The sequence below is a fragment of the Scyliorhinus canicula genome, chromosome 2, assembly GCF_902713615.1.
Source record: "Scyliorhinus canicula chromosome 2, sScyCan1.1, whole genome shotgun sequence".
NCBI lineage: Eukaryota > Metazoa > Chordata > Chondrichthyes > Carcharhiniformes > Scyliorhinidae > Scyliorhinus > Scyliorhinus canicula.
The window spans coordinates 185734895-185752968 of NC_052147.1; the positions used below are offsets into that span (position 1 = coordinate 185734895).

At 44.7% G+C, this 18074-nt stretch overlaps 1 protein-coding gene and 1 non-coding gene across 11 annotated transcripts in view; one reads left to right on the forward strand and one right to left on the reverse strand.

Annotated features, from left to right (window-relative positions):
- gulp1b (GULP PTB domain containing engulfment adaptor 1b) overlaps positions 1 to 18074 on the reverse strand; it is a 530845-nt gene that overhangs the window by 510946 nt on the left and 1825 nt on the right. The window lies entirely within an intron of this gene.
- trnas-gcu lies at positions 7999 to 8080 on the forward strand. The gene has a single exon. It is a non-coding gene; the product is annotated as a tRNA-Ser (tRNA).

Sequence of the window (18074 nt, forward strand, 5' to 3'; positions counted from 1 at the left end):
TGGCTCAGTAGCATAGTGGTTAGCACTATTGCTTCACAGCACCAGGGACCCGGGTTCGATTCCTGGCTTGGGTCACTGTCTGTGTTGAATCTGCACGTTCTCCCAGTATCTGCACGGGTTTCCTCCAGGCGTTCGGTTTCCTCCAGGTCCTGCAAGCTGTTAGGTGAATTGGACATTCTGAATTCTCCCTCTGTGTACCCAAACAGGCACCAGAGTGTGTCGACTGGGGATTTTCACAGTAACTTCATCTGCAGTGTTAATGTAAGCCTGCTCATGACACTAATAAAGATTATTATTATTTGTTCAGCGTGGAGCCCTGGACTGCTGGTGCCAGCCTGGCACCCTGGCAGTGATGATCGGGGCAGGGATGCAAGGGTGTAGCTTCAAGGACTCCAGAGATCAGGGGCTCAAAAGATTTAAAAATTGCATCCCAATCTCTCAACGCTGAGGAGTTCCTCACTGCACAAAACGGGGCTGAGCGCGGCCTCGGCCGCATGTTCCCCACTGAGGCACCCTATCTAACCCAGGTGCCATTTTATTGTGTTGTTTCTTAGCGCTGCGAGCACCGGGAGACGTGTAGCTAAATGCACTCACTATGGGACTTTTGTTACCATTTAGTTAAATCTCACCCCATGTTTGAAAACCCAATGAGCAGAAGTGATTATACAATTTGAGAATCAGTCCTCAAACAATGTGAAACTCGAGTCAGGTTCTAAATGCTTATTTCTTGATTGGCCACAAAAGATCAAAGGGATGGATGATGGTTGTATCATTCGACTTAGTGTGTAGTCAAATCAAAGAGTTGGAAGGAAAACAATATTGTGACATGTACAAGATTCTTTTATTGTCAAAGATAACTGCATACTCTGGGGCATGAGAAACCCAAAGCTCTAAATAATGTTCCAGCTAACAACAGGAACTAAATGTGTATATTTGTCAGATTAAACAGTCATGCCTACCAGAAAGACAACAATTCCAATACATAATTTTAGTTGCTAAGTCTTGCACCAAGCCAATCTATATTAACATTACAGTCGCCAGAATCCCTTGGAGCTCAAACTGTCATGAACAGGTAAATTATTTCCCCATTACTCGGCCGAACATTAACAATTTGCACACAATGCCACGGGCCAAATGTATTGATATTAGTCCAAAGTCAAGAAACAATTAATGAGAATCATTCATCCTCATGAGCAGAATAAATTAAGTTTATGAACATGCTCTATGATTTCCTTGATTTGAAGTATCAATTGATTATTTTTTTGAAAAGTACAAATAAATAAGTTCTGCTCATGCATTTCCTCTCTTGCTCAGAGGCAAAGAGAGGACAGGATAAAAAAAATACATACATTAGAAATGTCGGTAACACATTAGAATCTGACCGAGAAATTAAAATAATATTTTCCATTGACTTATTTAAGTAATTTAAGTATATTGACATAATATACATCAGTACAGAAAGTAACTTTGGACAGTGCATCTTCAACAACATTGACGTATATATCTTTCAAAGTGATTCCAGCTGTTATTTTCAATTCTAATCCAGTTGAATAGTTTGCCACCTAAATAATTAATACAAAATAACAAGCCATTTTGGGAAGAAAGTAGTTATATCATCATGACATTGATCTTCCGTCGAATTCCACATTTTGTTTTTTTTATGAACCAACTTGTAACATAGGTTGGGATGCATTTGGTCCCCCTGGCTAACCTCCTCCAGGAGAAAGACTTTAAAATTGTGAAGGGGTTTGATAGTGATTTTTATTCTTTCATGGGATGTGGCTGTTGCTGGCAAGGCCAGCATCTGTTGCCCATCTCTAACTGCTCTTGATGAAGTAGTGATGAGCCACTTTCTTGAACTGTTGCAATCCATCTGGTTCAGGTACACCAGCAGTGTTGTTCAAAAGAAAGTTCTAGGACTTTGACCCCGCATTAGTGAAGGAATGGTAATCGAGTTCCAAGTCAGGATGAAGTGTGGCTTGTAGGGGAACTGTGGTGTTCCCACAGTCTTCTAGGTGGTAGAGTTTACAAGTTTGGAAGGTGCTTTGGTGAGTTGCTATAGTGCATTTGGTATCTAGTACACAATGCTGCCACTGTGCATCAATGGAGGAGTGAAAATGTAACTTGGTGAATGGATGCCAGTCAAGCGGACTTCTCTATCCTGGATGGTGTCAACCTGGAGTGTTGTTGGATTCACACTCACCAGGCAACTCGAGCAAATTCCAGCACATTCCTGATATTTGTCCCATATAAGGCAGACAGTTTTGGGAGTCAGGCGGTAAGTTACTCACCACACAATTCCAAGCCTCTGACATGCTGTTGCAGCCACAATATTTCTATGGCTGGTCTATTTCAGTTTCTGGTCAATGGTAACCCACAGGATACTGAGAATGGAAGGTTCAGTGATGGCAATGCCATTAAATGTAATGGGAGATGGTTAGATTCTCTCTTTGGAGATCAATAGAATCCCTACAGTGCAGAAGGCCATTCGGCTCATCTAGTTTGCATCAACCATCTGAGTAGCACTGTTGCTTCACAGCGTCAGGGTCCCAGGTTCGATTCCCAGCTTGGGTCACTGTCTGTGCGGAGTCTGCACGTTCTCCTGATGTCTGCGTGGGTTTCCTCCAGGTGCTCTGGTTTCCTCCCACAAGTCCCGAAAGACATGCTGTTTGGTAAATTGGACATTCTGTATTCTCCCTCTGTGTACCCCAACAGGCGCCATAAGTGATATTAGAGGCTTTTCACAGTAAATTCATTGCTATGTTAGCCTATTTGTGACAATAAAGATTATTATTATAAAGAACGCTCTACCTAAGCCCACTCCACCACCCTATCCCCGGAGCCCCATACATTGATCATGGCCAATCCACCTAACCTGCACATCTTTGGAGGCTAAAGTGCAATTTAGCATAGCCAATCCACCTAACCTGCACATCTTTGGGCTGTGGGAGGAAACAGGAGCACCCGGAGGAAACCCAGGCAGACAGGAACACAATGTGCAAACTCCACACTGACAGTCACCCAAGGCTGGAATTGAACCCAGTCCCTGGTGCTGTGAAGCGACAGTGCTAACCACTGTGCCACCATATTGCCAGGCACTTGTGTAGCATGCATGTTACTCGCCACTTATCAATCCAAGCCCGAATGTTATCAAGGTCATTCTGCATTTTTGCATGCATTGCTTTATTGCTGAGGATGGTAACGAGCATTGTGCAATCATCAGTGGACATCCCCATTTCTGACCTTATAATGGAATTAATGTCATTGATGAAGCAGCTGAAGATGATTTAGACTAAAACACTGCCACACTCCTGCAGTGATGTTCCAGGACTGAGACGATTGGCCTCCAACCATAACCATCTTCCTTGGTGTTAGTTATGACTTCAACCAGTGGAGGTAATTCCCATTGACTTCAAGTTTTACTCGGGCTTCTTGATTTCAAACTCAAACAAATGCTGCTTTGATGACAAGGGCAATCACTCTTGTCAAGATCTTTGAATAAAATGAAGTCTCTTGATTAACCAGGGGATCAGGGGTTATGGGGAGAAGGCAGGAGAATGTGGATGAGGAAAATATCAGCCATGATTGAATGGTAGAGCAGATTCAAAGGGCTGAGTGGTCTAATTCTGCTTCTATGTCTTATGTTCTTATGGACTCAAGAATTGAATAAAATAAAGATTAAAGATGTTTTGGACAAAATAAAGAACTGGATAAAAGGGGCACTGATAGGAGCACAGCTGTCTGGAGGGGTTCTGATATGCAAATTAGCTTTGCAGCAGGAAAACAAATGTTTACTTAAGTAGCATGGGGAACAATCGGATATATAAATTATGGGGTTAAAACTGTATCGTGGGCGAGTTCAAAGTGGAGACTGAAGAATACAATTTACACTCACATGCCAAAATCATCCAAGGTGAGTTGTAGTTCAGAGCTCAGTATATTAGTAGCCAGTTAGTTTCTCAGAGTTCAGAAGTACAACTGGTAAGCAGTCAAGGCCACAGCCATGTCCAGCTGGAAATCAGAAGAGCCACTGAGAATAAGTGCCTGGTCTAAATGGAAGCTAAATTATGTATAATAAACACGATTGGAGATAAATATTATCTTAAACATTACTGTGCTTTATTTGTATTTCAAATGACATCAGAGATGGCAGTACAATTTTGCGATATGAGCCAGTCAGAATACTTCATATGCTGCCAGCTTGTACAAAATGGTCTGCCTGTCATTCCCACTACCAACGTGCGATTCATACATATAACACAGTACCTTGGATATTACTATTACAAAAAAAATTAATCGAATTTTTACAAACTCTTTTATGTAATCCTTGGCCAATTTTGAAGTTTTAATCTTTAACATTTTAAAGCTGAGAATACAGTTGAAGAGACATTTGATTTTTGGCAGAAAAGGGACAGTGAACTGACCTTCTTATTTGGTAGCATTGGAGAATCATTTTGGAATTGCTAATACTGGGCAAGGGTTAACCTGTGCGAAGGATATGTGACGTTTGGCAGCATACAGTTTTTATTGGTAAATTCCTGGTTTGTTTGCAGCGAGAGGAGAGATAAGTAATGGATCTAAAACACTAATTCACAAGCTTTGAAGGCACCTTTGAAGATATATCTGCAAATGTGACATCAGAAAACACTTTAAGCATGAAAAGGTAGTGGAAATACATATCGCTTTCTCTCAAAGAGCTGCTGAGGTTAGGCCAACTAAATATTTCAGAAGAGAGAGACGTAGAATTTTGTTACACAAGGTTATCAAGGGATACAGATGCAAGGTGGCAAAAAGGAGATAAGATATGGATTAGCCACAATGAACATTTTAACTGAATATTTCAACAGGTTCTAGGAGCTGAATGATTGAAATCTCTTCCAGTCAGAACGAAGGAACCCCAAATTATATTTGCCAGAGTGGGCATTTGGCAAGTCTCGAGAGAACAAAGTGGGAAGAATTGAATTGACCATGTCCTCACATATTGAGTAATTGCAAACGTATTGATACATGACGGCATTTGTGGGATACTATTCCCAGTACAGTGCACCATGCAGTTCTTGAGGAGACAAAGCCCATCTTCACACAGAGGACTCTCCATCATACTGCATGACATGACCAGTGTTAAAATTAGATAAATTCAGAACAGATCTTGGACATCCAAGAGGCCCAATTGGCCATCCGCAGCAACAGAACTGCAACAGAACTGTATTCCATCAATTGAACAATTTTTTAAAATGAGCAAGAGGTGGAGGCCCCAGGAACATCCCATCCTTAATGATGGCAAAGAAAAGGTAAAGGCTGAAGTGCTGCAACCATTTTCAGCCAAAAACAGCAGGCAAATAATCCATCACAATTTTTTCCCTGGGTTTACTGCCATCACAGATGCCAGTCATTAGCCAATTTGATTCACTTGATGAGCTATCAAGAAATATTGGGTGGTGCCCAAAGTCTTTGCTGTATCCAATGGAAAAGTGTCAGTGTATGCCCTATCCACAAAAAGCAAGCCATATACAATCCAACCAATTATCACCCCATCAACCTTCTCTCAATCACCAGAAAAGTAATGGAAGGTGTTGCTGGCAATGTTATCAAATGGGACTTAGTCAACCAATGCTTATTTTGGATTCCATGATGTGGAGATGCCAGCGTTGGACTGGGGTGAGCACAGTAAGAAGTCTTACAACAGCAGATTTAAGTCCAACAGATTTGTTTCGATCGGGTCAATCGGGTTTCCCATTGTTGGGCAGCCCACGCCACCGGGGAACCGGCAAAAGGAAGAATCCCACCGGTGAAGAATCCCGCCCAAGGTTTGAGACTGTGTGGAATGGGATTGTTTTAAGGCAATGTTTTTCAAACTTTTTTCCCCGGGGACCCATTTTTACCAACCGGCCGACTTTCGGGACCCGCGCCAGCTGACCTACGCAACCCATCATTTTTGCTTACCTTTAATGCGACAGGTGAGCCTGCTTGGTCCTCACGATCTCACTTGCTTTGTCATTCAATGTTACATTTCTGTATGGGTTGTGCATTAGCGATCCTGGAGCTCACACCAGCACTGCTTTGTCCTGCCATGGACTTTCCTGGTTCCTGCGAAGCTCTCTCCAGCAGACTCAGTTGCGAGATGCTGGTCTGTTTGTGTCTCTGGGCTGTTTAGCACAGGGCTAAATCGCTGGCTTTGAAAGCAGACCAAGGCAGACCATCAGCACGGTTCAATTCCCGGACCAGCCTCCCCGAACAGGCACCAGAATGTGGTGACTAGGGGCTATTCACAGTAACTTCATTTGAAGCCTACTTGTGACAATAAGCGATTTTCATTTCATTTCCTCTCTTCCTTAGTCCCAAAAAAAATCCATGATATGGAGATGCCGGCATTGGACTGGGGTGAGCATAGTAAGAAGTCTTACAACACCAGGTTAAAGTCCAACATGTTTATTTCAAACACTAGCTTTCGGAGCACTGCTCCTTCCTCAGGTGACTCACTTGTGTTGTTAGACTTATTACTGTGCCCAAAAAAATCCAGCTTCAATTCTTCACACAGTCCTGTTGCTTGCTTACTAGCAGCTACAAAACGGCAAAAGCTCTCCTCAGTAATTTTGTGCCCAGAGTATGTGACTTCAGTGGGTGCGTGACCTGCTCTCTGCCGCCACTTCTGGCGGGAAGACTAATCAATTTAAAAAATATATATCTGCTCCTGGAACAGCGCGCTAATGTACAGAGGAGACATTCTACCCCACTGGTCTCCAAGCCTGCGTAATTATATGTTCCAGATTGTGTTGTGCCAATGAAAGTCACATTGGCAGCTTACTTAGTTCAGGCCTAAATGATTGTGTAGTAGAAATAAAATGTATTTTGAAATATTTTAACACAAAATAATAATCCAGTTTTGAACTTTGTTTTAATGGTCCTATTTATATCAAAGCAAAATCATGGCAATCTATTCAGTATCAGCACATATTACTGACTTCCGAGTCCTGCCTCACCAGTGACCCGAGTATGTGACAGAACGGCAGGAACTAAAGAATGTAGGGTGCTTGCCAATTTTATTCCCAGACTCTGACAGCCTATAGCAAAAGACCTGCCAATCACAAATTCAGAACAAAGACACAAAGGTTAGACAGGGTTTGGATATCACCTTGAATGGCAGCAGTACCCTGAATCCACTTTAACAGAGAGAATTTCTGACACAATGCATACCCAGATAGTCACATGCCTATATACTGTATGTATAAAATGTATCTTGGCAGTTCTGCAGTGATCCTTGGAGCTCTCCTCACAATCACAACCTAGCATTCAACAAACATCAATTACTTATTTTACTAATTTGGTTCTCATTAGGGATTGTTAATAAAAAAGGCAAAATGAAGCTAATTTTCTCCCCTCTTTCCTCTGCATTTCAATGTTAACCCAAAATTGCTTACAGAAGAGATTTTCAAATTCTAATACCTGGCATAGCTACAAGTTCTATCAAAAGCATAACATTGAGATTCTGATCTTAGACACAGTCATTACAAATGAAATAATAATTCTGAGCAACTGCAGTATGAGCATTGAGATTGTAAATTTATGTCAGAAGTAAACCATCTACTCCCAGGAATAACAAGAATGCAGTTTGGAAACACCACCAGTAATAGACTTCCATTTTTAATAAAGAAAATAGTATGATATACTTTCTCAATTAAATAAGAAAGAATATTCTAATTGTGGTGTATACAAGAAAAATAAGGGGCTGGATTCTCCGCCACGTGACGCTCCGTTACACCGGCTGATCAATGGGGTTTCCCATTGTGGGGAAGTCCCACGCCATCAGGAAACCTCTGGGCTGCCGGCAAAATGGAGCACTCCCCAGCAGAGAATCCAGCCTAAGATTTGATAAATTTCTCAAGAAACGAGTGATGTTGAACAACACAAAGAAGACGTCGATCTTGTAGCATAAGTGGTCCTAATTGATTTTCTGTTTTCTAACTACTCAAGAGCTACTTTACCCCAATGTTAGTGTGGGACGCAGCGGCCGAGTGGTTAAGGCGATGGACTGCTAATCCATTGTGCTCTGCACGTGTGGGTTCGAATCCCATCCTCGTTGATTTTCAGGGGCTGTTTAGCACACTGGGCTCAATCATAGAACATAGAACATAGAACAGTACAGCACAGAACAGGCCCTTCGGCCCTCGATGTTGTGCCGAGCAATGATCACCCTACTTAAACCCACGTAACCTGTATACCCGTAACCCAACAATCTCCCCATTAACCTTACACTACGGGCAATTTAGCATGGCCAATCCACCTAACCCGCACATCTTTGGACTGTGGGAGGAAACCGGAGCACCCGGAGGAAACCCACGCACACACAGGGAGGACGTGCAGACTCCACACAGACAGTGACCCAGCCGGGAATCGAACCTGGGACCCTGGAGCTGTGAAGCATTGATGCTAACCACCATGCTACCGTGAGGCCCCAAAATCGCTGGCTTTGAAAGCAGACCGAGGCAGGCCAGCAGCGTGGTTCGATTCCCGTAACAGCCTCCCCGAACAGGCGCTGGAATGTGGCGACTAGGGGCTTTTCACAGTAACTTCATTGAAGCCTACTCGTGACAATAAGCGATTTTCATTTTTTTCATTTCATTTCATGTTGGACCTGAAAATGTACTTCATTGCTTTGGCCACTGTGGAATGCAAAGTTACACAATTCCTGCGGTCAAATTAGAATATACCTAAATATAAAAATTATGATAAACAATTAGGGCCCAAGGGAAGCACCAAATTCACACCATGCATTCTTTGCTGAAGTATGAAAATGGACATTTCAACAAATTTTTTTAAAAGTTGTATATTTAATAATTTTATTCAAGGTTTTCCAACAGAAATAAACATATACAGAATGTCAAAAGAACAAAAGATCAAAAAAACATTGCATCAACCCAACAAACAGCCCATCACTCCAGCCGCTTGTCATTGACCTCCAACCACGCCCTGCCTTCCCCTTTATAAACCCCTTAGCACCACCCCCCCCCCCCCCCCCACATCACCACTTGCTGACCCCTCAATTCTCTTTGAAGAAATCAACAAATGAAAATCGCTTATTGTCACAAGTAGGCTTCAATGAAGTTACTGTGAAAAGCCCCTTGTCACCACATTCCAGCGCATGTTCGAGGAGGCTGGTACGGGAATGGAAATGGTTTCCACCTCTGGGTGAACCCTTCTACTGACCCCCATTAGAGCAAACCTGATCTTCTCCAACCTCAGGAATTCTCCAGATTGCTCACCGACACCCCTACCTTTGGTGGCTCCGAGTTCCGACAACATAAAACCCGTCTCCGGGAATCATAGAGGCAAAGGTCAATACATCAGCCTCTCTCATGCCCCCCTTCCCCCACCCCCCCTCCCCCCGCACCCCTGGGTCATCCAACACACCAAAAATCTCCACCCCTGGACTCGGGACTACCTCCACACCCAGAACCTCGGACATAACATCCGAGAGCTGGGACCCCTGTCTCGTCCCATGTTGTAGCCCAAAGCATTCACTTGGTTTGTCCACACTCTTGCCACCAGCGCCTTATGCAGCAACTGGACATAATTCACAAACCCCTGTCAGAACCCGAAACGCCCCAGCACCTCGAACAAATACGCCCATTCCATGCGATCAAAAGCCTTCGCCGCATCCATTGCCACCACTACCTCAACCTCCTGTCCCCTCCACACCGACGTCATCATAATCACGTTAAGTAACCTCTGCTCAAGCCGACAACTGCTTCCCTTTCACAAAACCCGCCGAATCCTCCCCAATCAACGCTGGCACACAGTCCTCAAACTGCGACGCTAGCACTTTTGCCGTAAGCTTGATATCACACTGCTCCCACTTCTTATCCATCTGGAGCCTGTCTCATCTTCAACAACCCCTTCTCCGGCGCCATCGAGTACCTCCTATTCAGCCTCAAGATCTCATCAACTAGCCTTGCCTTCCCCTCCCTCTCATCTCACCCCACGTTCTCCCCGTGCAGCCAAAAGAAATAAACTCCCTCTCGAACATCAGCCCAAATGCTTCCCACAATGTGGCAGCTGTGACCTCCCCCGTATCATTCATCTACACATAGCCCCGTATGGCAGCTCTCACCCACTCACACACACACTCATCCGCCCCGTATGGCAGCTCTCACCCACTCACACACACACTCATCCGCCCTGTATAGCAGCTCTCACCCACTCACACATACCCTCATCCGCCCTGTATAGCAGCTCTCACCCACTCACACACACTCATTCCGCCCTGTATAGCAGCTCTCACCTACTGACACATACCCTCATCCGCCCTGTATAGCAGCTCTCACCCACTCACACATACCCTCATCCGCCCTGTATAGCAGCTCTCACCCACTCACACATACCCTCATCCATCCTGTATAGCAGCTCTCACCCACTCACACATACCCTCATCCGCCCTGTATAGCAGCTCTCACCTACTCACACATACCCTCATCCATCCTGTATAGCAGCTCTCACCTACTCACACATACCCTCATCCACCCTGTATAGCAGCTCTCACCTACTCACACATACCCTCATCCGTCCTGCATAGCAGCTCTCACCCACTCACACATACCCTCATCCGTCCTGTATAGCAGCTTTCACCCACTCACACATACCCTCATCCGTCCTGTATAGCAGCTCTCACCCACTCACACATACCCTCATCCATCCTGTATAGCAGCTCTCACCCACTCACACACGCCCTCAACCACCCTTATGACAGCCCTCACCCACTCACACAGCCCCTCATCCACCTTTATGACAGACCTCACCCGCTCATACCCCCCTCATCTGCCCCGTATGGCAGCCCTCACCCGCTCCGTGTGGCAGCGCTCACCCGCTCACACACCCTCATCCATCTGTATGGCAGCCCTCACTCGCTCCACGTGGCAGCCCTCACCCGCTCACACACCCCCACATCCAACCTTCACTGCTGCCGTTGAGCTTCCCTCCTGAACCACTCGCAAATCCACCCAATGTGGCTCATGGCCAGAAACCACGATTGCTGAATACCCAGAGTCAGACACCCAGTCAGCAGTGACTTATCCAATACGAAAAAGACGATCCAGAAATACACCAATACACATGGAAGAAGCATGAAAACTCCTTCGCCCTCAGCCTCCCAAACCTCCACATGTCCGGCCTCCGGCATCCCCTCTAGCTTCCCACCAACCATCCGGATTGGTTACAATGTTCATCACTTCTAACACCACCCTCTTATTGACTAATACCACAACACCTCTCATCTTAATATCAAGCCCCGAGTAAAACACTTACCCCACCCATCTCCTCCTCAGCCTCGTCTGATCCCCAAACATCAGGTGTGTCTCCTGTAAAAGCACCACGGGCGCGATGCTCCGAAATGGAGACTAAATATTCAAGCTGTCGCGTTTCACGACGGTGCAAAACGGGCGTGGGGACAACCGATTCTGGCCCCCAGCATGGCGCGGGAGCAGTGCACGCCGCTCTAGCCTTACATCCTGGCGCGGACTGGGGGCGGCGCCAACCGCCCATGCACAGTAACGAAGCGCCAACCGATGCAAGCGCGGGTAGACTCACGGAATGCTCGGCCCCGACGCAAACATGGTGTGGGGGGTTATGGGGCCGGAAGCGGAACAAAGTAGGCCCGGGGTGGGGCGGGAAGAGGTCGGCCCACCGATCGGTGAACCCCAATCGCGGGCCGGACCCCATCGGAGTCCCCCCCCCCCACACCCCCCCCCCCCCCCCCCCCACCCTCCCAGTGAAGGAGTGCTTTTCCCCGTCCCCGACCCTTCGCGCAGAGTTCCTGCCGGCAGCGACCAGGAGTGAACGACGCCGGCAGGACTCTGCCGTTTCCGTGCGACCGCTCGGCCCATCTGGGCCGTAGAATCGACGGCCCCGCCGCGTACAGCGGCCTGCGATCGGCGCCGCGTCAAACCCATTGGCGCAAATGGCGCCGATTCTCCGCACCTCGGAGAAGGGGCTCAGAGAATCCCGCCCCACGTCTGCCTTCAAACTTCTCAGATGCATGAACACACGCAATCGTTTAACTGGTTTATTCAACCCTCCCACATTCCATGTAACCAGTCTGCTCAGGGGGATGCTCGTCCCACTCCCTGCCGATCAGCCATACCCTTCTTGGACAGCCCTCTGTCCACGTCCACTCGCCCTCCATGCCTGCCCTCCACCGTCATCTCGCCCTTCCAACTGCGCCACACCAACCATATCGATGGCAGTAAACACCTCCCCCCCTGGACAAATAACCGACCCCATCCTCCCCACACGCCTCCTCCTGACGACCCCCAACTTCACTTCTGTTAACTAGCCCCTCCAGCTGAAGTTTCAACTAATTTAACTATCATTTATTCACTATAGGTTTCATGTGCAAGGTCAGCAGAGCTTTATTCGTACCTTGTCTCAATGAGAGCATTTGGAGGAGCGTTACGGTGACAGCCTCCTAAGGCAGTCTGATGACATTGTCACATGACTATGGAAAACCATGAGCTACGCATGTTACCCAGCATACACCCACTCTTTTCATGAATGAATATGTTTAATAATAATAATAATTTTTTCACAAGTTAGCTTACATTAGCACTGCAATGAAGTTACTGTGAAAAGACCCTAGCCGCCACATTCCAGCGACTGTTCAGGTACACGGAGGGAGAATTCAGAATGTCCAAATTACCTAAAAGCATTCTATGAGTCAGTCATTGTAACATGTATTGCACACACTAATCTTTAAGCTATGCAGGTCTCCGAATGGAACACGTTCACGTTGATGGCTGCTAGTTTGTGTGATGTTCCTTATCAAGAGTGTTTTGTTCCCAATGCCCTTGTTGCCTTGGCGATTGTTCATGTTGCTTTGTGGTTGTTGAGGAATCTTGGACCACCGGAGTTGATGGTACATCTGTGCTCAGTACAGCTGGTGAGATCCCATCTCCCGGCCCAGCTTCGCTAATCGTTCGGATATGTCTGCGATTACACTGGTAGATTCATTAATCCATTTCCACTGCGTACGATTATGCAGATAATTTCTCTATGCTTGACCCAAGTTTCATGCAGGCTGACTCGGGTTGGGAATGCTGAACGCTAGTACCTTGACTGGCTTCTGTTTATTAAGCACTTTTACAAGTCTAAACTCAGCTCGAGCCTTGTGCTTCAAATTTGCCAGTTCCGCCTGATGTGAACATTTTTCTGTAGAACGGCTTCATTTACCTTCAGTTTGTACAATTCATTACATTGACATGGTTGGCAACTGGTTTTCTTGAATATTGTCTTCCTCTCCCTGGGTTCTTCTGCCACCCTTGCTCTGGAGTCATCGGTTTCCCACTCTCTGTTGTCACGTTTAGGGTAATCAATCCACGTTTTAGACTTGCTTCAGCGGAGATAAATGGCTGTTGCGTCCTATCGATGATCTGGAACACCATTGCATTTGCTCGTCAGTCTAATTTGTGCACTCGTCATGAATACTGTTCCATCAGTGCCTCAATCTTACTTTTGAGGGCATCATATTTGGATCACCATAATGAGCCATTTCACAGATCTGTGAAGGCCAATATGTTGCATGATGCACATATATCTATCTGACATTTCTTGGTCGCTTGATATTCTTCATATACGATCACCATTGTAACGGTCAAACTATTTGTCAGAGGACTGGATAGTAGCCAATGCTGTTCCATTGTTTCAGAAGGGTAGCAGGGATAACCCAGGGATTTATAGGCCAGTGAGCCTTACATCAGTGGTAGGAAAATTATGGGAAAAGATTCTTAGAGATGGGATTTACTCCCATTTGGAAACAAATGGGCTTATTAGTGATGGACAGCATGGTTTTGTCAGGGAAGGTCGTGCCTCACTAACTTGATCGAGTTTCTCGAGGAAGTGACAAAGATGATAGATGAGGGAAGGCAAGTCAGTAGGCAGTAGAGTTGTATACATAGACTTCAGTAAAGCCTTTGACAGGTACCTCACGGTAGACTGGTACAAAAGGTGAAGCCACATGGGATCGGAGGAGAGCTGGCAAGTTAGATACAGAACTGCTTGGCACAGAAGGCAGAGAGTAGCAGTAGAAGTTTTTCTAAATAGAGGGTGGTAAATATATGGAACTGGGGAGGAGGTGGGAACAGGTACGATAGCGCATTTAAGGGACATCTAGACAAATATATGATAAGGGTGGGAATGGAAGGAAGCCCAAAACTACGCGATCTTTAGTGAGAACAGTGAGAACTTAATCAGATCATTTCAGATAACACTAAGTTGTGTTGCTGCTGCCACATACTGTTCTATGGCCTCACGTGGAATACATATCGTTCATATGTAACATTCTCAGGGTTCAAAATTTGTGTTCAAGGCTTTGAAACCTTCTGTCATCTTTTTTCTTTGTTCATCTGTTAGAGTGGTGTACACATTGCAGCAGTCCCTTCACAGCAATGCTATGAGTGTGGCTTCTATTGGTTCAGGCTTGTTAATCAAGTTGTTTGCAATCTCAGTTTTTCTACCAATAGTGGGAAACTGCCATTTTTTCCCACATAGCACTATTCAATGTCACTCGAGATTTACTGCAGCATTTTATTCACACAGCAATTAACTTTCAGCCAGTTTGTTTTCCTTTACAGTTTCAGCAGTTCTTTTTTAACCGGTCTTCCTGGGTTCTCAGTGTCTTCTCTGTCTCATTTTCAGAGTTCAAATATCATGTTTTCACCATTTCTGCACATCATGTTTCATGTATAGGGAAACAGAGCTTCATTAATGTCTTGCCTCAATGGGAGTCTTTACTGAACTGCCTTATGATGTCTGCCTCCAGAGGCAGCCTCATGGCATAGTCACATGACAACTGAAAGCCAGATGTGTCAATCAAACTGGTTACATAGGCACATATATTTACTATTCCACATTAGGAATGCAATTTTTAAAACGGGACTCATGCCAAAAAAAAGTAATTGAAAGAAACAGAAAATACACCGCAGTTTTTGAAAAAACTCTTGAAAACTTGTTTTGTGCTGTGCTTGAAACTCCGGTCACAATTTTAACAGCACTTTTGAGCAATCGCAAGGAACCTGCATATAAGACAGAGGGATCAGTAGATGGCTGTATAGGATCAAGGAGAGTTGAGCATATTGTAAATACATGTGCAACCCAGGGCCAAAATTCCACAATCCTTCAAACCTCAGGGTTTGTTTGTTCTCATAATGCGTTTGCCTCTTGAGGCAAGTATGAAGGAAATTCAAGACTATCGTGTTTATACAAACACTAGTTTGCATACTTCAAATCAAAACTTGCCTTTCGTTACTTGAGACCAAGATCTTGAAAAGCAAATACTGCTCAACAAGTTACCGAAAGTAATACGTCATGAAGTAAACTAAAATAAACATGTCATGAAGTAAACTAAAATAAACAGTAAATGCTGCCAAGTTGATGTTTGAATTTCAAGTGGACAGCAGAGCAAGACAGGACAAAGGAAAGGAATAAAGGCAGAACAGACTAAAAAGTTTCAATTCTGAATGGAGAAAAAATAAAGTAACTGGCACACTGCTAAAACAAAAAGCAAGGAAAATCGGAATAATCAGGAAATGCAGGTGAAAGAATAATTAAGAATGCATGGATTGGATTCCTCCATCCCTCCTGATGACTTGAGGCAACTGAACCAATTGTGTCCCTCTGAAACTGGCAACTGTCTCTTGGAATCTGGCCGGTGTTCAAAGCTCACCAACAATCTGATGATGGGAGCAAGAGGCCTAATTTTGGACAAGCCTGGAGCATCTGGTTTCTGGTGTGCGGTCCCAGCGCCTTGCCTATTTGAGGCTGAAAAATAGGCCGAAACCATTTGCACCCAAATAGATACTAACTGGATTTAATGTTAAAATGCAAGTTTAGATAATAGAACATCAATTGTCAATCGGATTGTTATTTGGTTTGATAGAAAAACAAACAGAGCTCCAAATGCCCAGCAAGCAATTGTTCAATTTACTAGAGTTTTAATCCCAGGCATTTATTTTTCCACGCTAATTATCTTAAGGTACTGAAAATAATGCCCACATTTATGAATGCAACTAAGTTGTGCTTTTTGTAAAAATAGGCATTTCAGTGGATTGGAGGTGATCCCAAGTTATTTGTAGACATTGAGAAACTGGTCAAATTATGCATTTAATTTAAATCTGCAAAAAATATCAAATAGAACTATTTATTGAAGGAGTAAGGTAAAAGAGAAAAGACAGGTTACCCAAAGTATCAAAATGTAAAGAAGTGACGAACAGCTGAAATATTAACACATGTAAGCACATAAATTTTTAAGTTTTGAAGGTTACTGGTGGAGCAAATAGTGAAATAATATTCCATCTACTTGTATTGAGTGGTTTTAAATTGATAAACCCCTATTTAAAAGGCTGGGATAAATTTCTTCATGCAAAAATGCTGCTGGAACATAGAATGCACAACCGGGAACAACTGAGATAGAGACTACTACTGTTGCTTTTATGTAAAAAAAAATAGACAAATATTTGAAACATTGGAAGATACTGGGTTAGCAGCAAGAACTATAACTGTGGGATTAGTTATGGACGAACAGAGCTGGCACAGACAAAATAGGCCAAATGGTATATTTACATACTTTAATCTTTATGGTTCAGCAGTGCAACTGCAATGAAACACCAGCAAACTATCTGAAGACATTTCAGTACATTTCATAAATGTATAACATATATTCAAAACTAGTCAGTAAAGAAACAATGAGAATTGAGAAAGGAAGTACCCTGGGGGCAGCAGGGTAGCATGGTGGTTAGCATAAATGCTTCACAGCTCCAGGGTCCCAGGTTCGATTCCCGGCTGGGGTCACTGTTCTGTGTGGAGTCTGCAACGTCCTCCCCTGTGTGCGTGGGTTTCTCTCCGGGTGCTCCGGTTTCCTCCCACAGTCCAACGATAGATGGCGGGTTAGGTGGATTGGCCATGCTAAATTGCCCGTAGTGTCCGAATAAAAGTAAGGTTAAGAGGGGGTTGTTGGGTTACGGTATAGGGTGGATACGTGGGTTTGAGTAGGGTGATCATGGCTCGGCACAACATTGAGGGCCGAAGGGCCTGTTCTGTGCTGTACTGTTCTATGTTCTATGAAGTGAAACATGCCTCATTGGAGGAAGAAACTAGAGCATAAGCTGTGATAACATTTTTGGGTTTTGCCACAAACATTCTCTTCCATTCAACTTCATCGGTCATTCTGGTAAATATGTCCCACATTGGCTACAAACTGGAATGCATTCGGTACTGCCCAAGACTTCATTAAACAATAGCACAGACCAGGGTTCATCAGCCTTGATTTCAACATTTGTTCCAGCAATAAACTTTAAAACTCGCTTATTTTATATGTACTAATATTCTTAGAAAGAACTCACCAAAGCTCTTTAGACATTACCTTTCAACCCGATAAACACTACTGTCTAGAAGGACAAGGACAGCAACCCAATAGGAACACTAGTACCTGGAAGTTCTCTTCCAAGACACTCACCATCATGATTTGGAAATCCCTTGGAACAAAATCTGGGAGCTCCCTCTCTAACAGTGCCTACCCTACGTGGACTGCAACGGTTTAAAAAGACAGCTCACTCACCTTCACAAGGGCAATTAGGGATGGGCAATAATAATCTTTATTGTCACAAGTAGGCTTACATTAATACTGCAATGAAGTAACTGGGAAAAGCCCCGAAGTCGCCACATTCCGGCGCCCATTCGGGTACACAGGGGGAGAATTCAGAATCCAAATTACCTAACAGCACGTCTTTCGGGACCAGAGGGAGGAAACCAGAGGACCCGGAGGAAACCCACCAGACACGGGGGGGATGTGCAGACTCCACACAGACAGTGATCCAGCCAGGATTTGAACCTGGGACCCTGGCGCTGTGACGCCACAGTGCCAACCACTGTACTACCGTGCTGCCAATAAATGTCGGCCAGTGATGCCCACATCCCAAGAATTAATTTTAAATTCCGGGGGCTGGATTCTCCCAAAATAAGACTATGTCCCCACGCCAGCGTACAAACGGTGGAGTTTTACTCCCGAAATTCCTGGAAAAAAGTTGAACACG